The sequence below is a fragment of the Pseudophryne corroboree genome, chromosome 9 (assembly GCF_028390025.1).
Source record: "Pseudophryne corroboree isolate aPseCor3 chromosome 9, aPseCor3.hap2, whole genome shotgun sequence".
Taxonomy (NCBI): Eukaryota; Metazoa; Chordata; class Amphibia; order Anura; family Myobatrachidae; genus Pseudophryne; species Pseudophryne corroboree.
Window position 1 is genome coordinate 87,041,599 of NC_086452.1, and position 6,821 is coordinate 87,048,419.

The 6,821-nt window shown below is 39.2% G+C and overlaps 2 pseudogenes; both read right to left on the minus strand.

Moving 5' to 3' along the window:
- Positions 1–333: 333 nt before the first annotated feature.
- On the minus strand, positions 334–452 carry LOC134964072 (5S ribosomal RNA; annotated as a pseudogene).
- Positions 453–5,423: 4,971 nt separating this feature from the next.
- On the minus strand, positions 5,424–5,542 carry LOC134964073 (5S ribosomal RNA; annotated as a pseudogene).
- Positions 5,543–6,821: the final 1,279 nt, after the last annotated feature.

Sequence of the window (6,821 nt, forward strand, 5' to 3'; positions counted from 1 at the left end):
TATATATATATATATAACACATAGGGAGGGATTGTGGGAAATTTTTTGTGAGTGTGAATGTGGTAGTTGAACCATGCTATGTCTGGCATTTACTCTCTTACTTATAGGTGCCTATTATTTATAAAATAGTGATCTCAAGAGGTGAAGTGATCTCAATTTATGTTCTGATTGGTAAAAAGCTATTACCTAGGTTATACGTGCGTATGTCTATTTGTAGTGATCTTATTTACTTATTCTTCTATAAGGCTTAAGGCCTTCATTTATGTGATCATGTAGTTTATATAATTTATCGATATCTGGTGTGATTGGACATTATTATTGTTGCTTTTACTTTCAGTACAGTACCTAATATTCCCAATGGGTCGCCCCTTTTGGTACTAGTCAGGCCCAACACTGCTTCGCTTCCAAGTTCGGTTGAGATTGGGCCTTTCCAGTGTGGTTTGACTGTATTTATTTCGTACGCAACAAAGAATGCCAAAGTGATAAATTATAGAGAGTTTCATATTTTTATTTTTGGTGCAGTGATATACATACTATTGACATACATGTGAAGGTGAAAAGTCGGAATATTTTGATGATTTACAACGACACCTTTACAGAAATGGAGCGATCTCGTAATTCTCATTCAAGCCGAGTGGATGCATGGTTTTTAGCTGAAAGATCCAGAACATCTCTCGTTGTGATAGCTTGATTGCCAAGTCCCCTCCTCTTTCTCCAAGTTTGACCAGTTCTATTGCTTTAAATGTTAGTTCTTCCGGATTCGAGTTGTGTTTCTCAGTGAAATGTCTTGAAATGGTATGACTGTCGACTTTGTTCTTGATGTTGCGGACGTGTTCTTGTATTCTCAGTTTGAGTTGTCTCTTTGTCTTTCCCACGTACTTTTTACCACACGTGCATTCCAATAGATAGATTACCGATGAATTGTTGCAGTTAATGAAATCCTTAATTTTGTATTCTTTCTGGTTTCCCATGTCACTGAAACTTCTCCGAATGGGATGAAGGAGCTTACAGACATTACAGCGACCACACTTATAAGAACCTACACATTTGGGGATCATCGTGGCACCCTCTGTTCTGGTTTTCAACATGCTTGGTGCCAGCAGATCCTTCAGGTTCTTTGATTTTTTATATACAATCTCTGGGCGTGGAGGGAGTATCTCTCTTAATACCGGGTCCATTAGAAGGATCCCCCAGTGTGTTTTAAATGATTTCCTTATCAGGTCCTCGTGGCGGTTGTATGTAGTTACAAATGCTGTGGATTCTTTCTTTGTGTCTTTCGCCTTATAAGTTAATAAATCTTCTCTTTTGAGGCCTCTTGTTCTAGTGAGAGCTTTTTCTAGGATGTCAGATGGGTACTCTTTCTCCTTGAATCTTTCCTTATATGTCTCCAACTGTTCTTCGCATTCTTTCAAATCACTGCAATTTCTTCTTAGTCTGTGAAACTGTGAATACGGAATGTTGCTTTTCCATTTCCTGAGATGATTCCTTTTAAAGTGGAGGTAGCTGTTCCGATCTACTTCTTTAATAAAGTTCTTGGTTTTGACTGCGCCTCCTGATCCTGTTAGTACTAAGTCTAAGAATTCAATGGATTCTTCGTTGGTGTTGGAGGTGAAGGAAAGGTTCATGTTGTTGTTGCTTATATATGAGAAAAATTGATTAAAAGTGTCCAGTGTTCCATCCCATATAATTAAAATGTTGTCGATATATCTTCTATAAAAAATTAGATTCTCTTTAAAACAATGTGGGCCGTAGATGAAGGTGTTCTCCCACTGTCCCATGAAGAGGTTCGCGAAACTCGGAGCGAAAATAGTACCCATAGCTGTCCCACAGCATTGTAAGTAAAAGCGATCTAAAAATTTGAAATAATTATGGCTTAAAATGAATTTCATGATGTCACATATGAAATCTTTGTGTTGGGTCGTCAGAGATGAATCATTGTTCAGAAAATGTCTGCACGCTGTGATACCTTTCATGTGTTCGATACATGTGTACAATGATTGCACGTCAATGGTAGCCCAAAGGTACCTGTCTGTCCATTTCTGATCCTTCATAAGGTTGAGTACTGTGGTAGTGTCCTTGAGGTAAGAGGGTAGGTCCTTTACATATTTATTCAAGAAGATGTCTACGTATTCTGATAGATTAGACGTCAATGAGTCAATACCTGCCACTATTGGGCGTCCTGGTGGGTTGGAAATAGACTTGTGAATTTTCGGGAGAAAATAAAATATGGGGGTAACGGGGTCATTTTTCATTAAATACTGATATTCGTCTTTGGTGATCAATTCCGTGCGAAGCCCTTTGATGAGTAGTGTTCTTAGCTCTTCCACATACCCATCCTTTGGATCCTTTGGTAGTAGGGTATACGATTTCTCGTCTCCCAACAATCTTTCCGCTTCCATAATATATCGATCCTTGTCCATGATCACCAGACCCCCCCTTTGTCAGCCGGTTTTATAACTATGTCTGTATTTTTCTGCATTTTCTTCAGAGCTTCACTTTCTTGATTGCTCAAATTCTTTTCTCGTACTGGTCCAATATCACTGTCGCATAGGTCTTTCTTTACTAGTTCATAAAATACACTGATGTTGTTCCCCTTTGACTCCAATGGGTAGTATTTTGATGTCGGTTTGAGTCCAGACTTCGAACGGCTCTCATAATTGGATATGATGGCGTTTTCTTTTCTTGCAAAATGTCTTTTAAGAGTGAGTTTCCTCACAAATTTATTGAGATCTATGAATGTTCCAAATTTGTTAAGCCCTTCCGTGGGGGCAAATGACAAACCTTTTCCTAAGAGAGATACTTCTGGTTTCGTGAGGGTGTGTTTTGATAGATTGAAAATGCCTTTTGTGATTGGGTCTAGTGTTCTAGTGTTCTTCTTTTCTGTTCTCTGCCTCCCGCTGCCCCGTTTTCCTCTTCTTCTTGGTGCAGCCTTTTGAGTGGTGTTGCATGTCTTATGTCTTCCTTGAGGTGATATTTTGTCAGTTCTTTTGGACGGGCCCCTGTTCCTATTGATAAAAAATGTTGGTCGGTGTCTGAGCCCAATCTTTGTAATGCCGTGAATCTATTACTTGATCTTGTTTGCGATTTTGGTGTATAAGTTGTGTTCCTTTGCATTCTTCCTTTGTTAGGTATTTGTGTCCACTGAGGGTTCTCACTCCTCCGTGTGTTAGTCATTTGTGTTCTGAATCTGCTCCAGTTCTTTACCTTGCCCTGGTCATAATCCTTCCTGTCACGTTCAAATTTTCCTTCTTTCCCTTTGATGACCTCGTTTTCTATATGTTCTATTTTCTTATTCAGTACTCTCTCGTTAATGGCAAAGTCTTCTTTGTCTTTATATGGGTCCATATCAGATTCCTTGCTTTTAATGTCCTTTTCCAACTCTGCTAATGCTCTTTTTTTCTCCACAACAAGTAGCTTCATCAGATCAATAGAGCATGTGTGTAATATCTTATCCCAATTTGTTATGAATTCTGAATCCATATTCCCTATAGTTGGCTGCTTCAGTAGCCTCAAACCCCTGGGGACTCTATTGACAGAAATGTAATGTTCCAGTCCTTTGATGTCCCACCAGGTTTTAAGCTCTTTAGTAAGTAATTTCTCCATTCCCCAGAAAAGTTCATCTAGATCACACCTATTGTGCTCCACTGGGGTAATCTTATTTTCATTAAATACTTTTTTACACATATCATTTCTTCTAGTGTTGCGATCATTGCTCCTAAGCATGTTTGCTGTGGGATAGTGCTCTCACCAGGCCGCTATGCAAAATAAACCAAAATTCTATGTGATAGCAAGAGAGTGCCGCGCCACTTGTGGTATCACTAATTCCCAAATAGAAAACACTCCCAGTTATTTGGGCGTCAGCTGTCCCCTAAGGAAGCGGCAATGGTAGGTTTGCCGCAAAAAAGAATAGGGATACCGGATAGGGGTTCTAAGCGACCTAGGTGTTTATATATGGCTAAATATAATAAATATATAAGAAGGTATGTATAATATAATATAAATTTATTTCACAACACTAAAAGTAGGCTAAAATACAATGCCAATGAGAATAAAAAAAAAAAAAAATCCTTTACATAAAAATGCAGTTCTTAAAAAGAATTCTTTAAAAAATAACTATTTTTAAAAAATGACCATTTTCATAAAAAAGCGGATAATGCAAAAATTCTCGATAAAGTGCAAAATGCCTGTGCAAATACACTACTTAGATATAGGAAAAATAATGAGAGTCTTAACTGATGTAGCAGGAGGTCTCTGGGTGAAGGCCCAACGCGTTTCGTCTCTAGGACTTCTTCATGGGGTAAGTGACAGGTAGTTACAGAGCTCCTATATATACCCCCCTTCATTGGGAATTAAGTGATGACATCATATCCTGTCTGTGTTCATGCATATTCATTAGAGGGGTTACTTATAGCTGGAGTACATGTTTAATGTTTATTAATGGCCGCCATTATTATGTGCAGCGTGAAATAAGTGGTGTGGATTACTTAATTGCCAGTTTTAAACAGTAGAGCAGATGATTCCGGAGATGTGCGGTACTTCCGCCACACTTCCGGTATGTAGAAAGTTCATGTGCGCGTGCGCGCCGTTCCCCGCTTCCGGTTGTGAGTGTGTGACGCTGTGGTGACGCTTTCGTTGGTTCTGTCTCTGTATATGGCCGCCTCCATCTTGTTGGTTGGTTGCGTCACATGGTCGCTTATTCCCGGAACTGACGTGTTGTGGAACGCGTGGGTGAACCGCATCACGTGACCCGGAGTCTCCAGCTTTTACTTTGTTGTCATGGGAACGTTCTTTCCGTTCTTTCGTGGAGTTTTATTGTATATATTGCCCAGACGTGGTCACCGAAAAATATAAATAAAGATATGTTTATGTTACAGCGTTTTGTATTTGAGAGACAAGAATCATATATTTATGGGAGTTATATATTTATACATTTACGAGCGGCATTACACACACCTATATAGATTGGGCTATATAATGTATATAGTATACCAGATTCTATGAAGGAGTATACATTGTTATGGGGATAGAGAATGGTAAACGCATCCATGAAGACAAAAATCTTTCTCATAAAAATTTTTTTTGTATATATGTATATATATATATATAACACATAGGGAGGGATTGTGGGAAATTTTTTGTGAGTGTGAATGTGGTAGTTGAACCATGCTATGTCTGGCATTTACTCTCTTACTTATAGGTGCCTATTATTTATAAAATAGTGATCTCAAGAGGTGAAGTGATCTCAATTTATGTTCTGATTGGTAAAAAGCTATTACCTAGGTTATACGTGCGTATGTCTATTTGTAGTGATCTTATTTACTTATTCTTCTATAAGGCTTAAGGCCTTCATTTATGTGATCATGTAGTTTATATAATTTATCGATATCTGGTGTGATTGGACATTATTATTGTTGCTTTTACTTTCAGTACAGTACCTAATATTCCCAATGGGTCGCCCCTTTTGGTACTAGTCAGGCCCAACACTGCTTCGCTTCCAAGTTCGGTTGAGATTGGGCCTTTCCAGTGTGGTTTGACTGTATTTATTTCGTACGCAACAAAGAATGCCAAAGTGATAAATTATAGAGAGTTTCATATTTTTATTTTTGGTGCAGTGATATACATACTATTGACATACATGTGAAGGTGAAAAGTCGGAATATTTTGATGATTTACAACGACACCTTTACAGAAATATATATATATATATATATATATATATAGCAGTACGGTACAGTAGTCCATTGCTCTACCTCTGTGTCGTCAAGTATACTATCCATATTTGTGCTGCATTGTAGTTGTGCGCAGTATATAGCAGGAGGACAGTGCAGAATTTTGATGATCACCAGTATATATATATATATATATATAGCAGTACGGTACAGTAGTCCATTGCTCTACTTCTGTGTCGTCAAGTATACTATCCATATCTGTGCTGCATTGTAGTTGTGTGCAGTATATAGTAGGAGGACAGTGCAGAATTTTGCTGACCACCAGTATATATATAGCAGTACGGTACAGTAGGCCATTGCTATTGTTATATTACTGGCATATAATTCCACACATTAAAAAATGGAGAACAAAAATGTGAAGGGTAAAATAGTGAAAGTTCAAGATCCACTTCCACCTCGTGCTGAAGCTGCTGCCACTAGTCATGGCCGAGATGATGAAATGCCATCAACGTCGTCTGCAAAGGCCGATGCCCAATGTCATAGTAGAGAGCATGTAATCTCCAAAAAACAAAAGTTCAGTAAAATGCCCCAAAAATCTAAATTAAAAGCGTCTGAGGAGAGGCAAGGAACGGCTAAGGGCCCTGGCCTATGTTCATGGCTAGTGGTTCAGCTTCACATGAGGATGGAAGCACTCATCCTCCCGCTAGAAAAATGAAAAGACTTAAGCTGGCAAAAGCACAGCAAAGAACTGTACGTTCTTCTAAATCACAAATCCCCAAGGAGAGTCCAATTGTGTCTGTTGCGATGCCTGACCTTCCCAACACTGGACGGGAAGAGGTGGCGCCTTCCACCATTTGCACGCTCCCTGCAAGTGCTGGAAGGAGCACCCGCAGTCCAGTTCCTGATAGTCAAATTGAAGATGTCACTGTTGAAGTACACCAGGATGAGGATATGGGTGTTGCTGGCGCTGAGGAGGAAATTGACAAGGAGGATTCTGATAGTGAGGTGGTTTGTTTAAGTCAGGCACCCGGGGAGACACCTGTTGTCCGTGGGACGAATATGGCCATTGACATGCCTGGTCAAATTACCCCCAAAAAAATCACCTCTTCGGTGCGGAATTATTTTAACAGAAATGCGGACAACAGGTGTCAA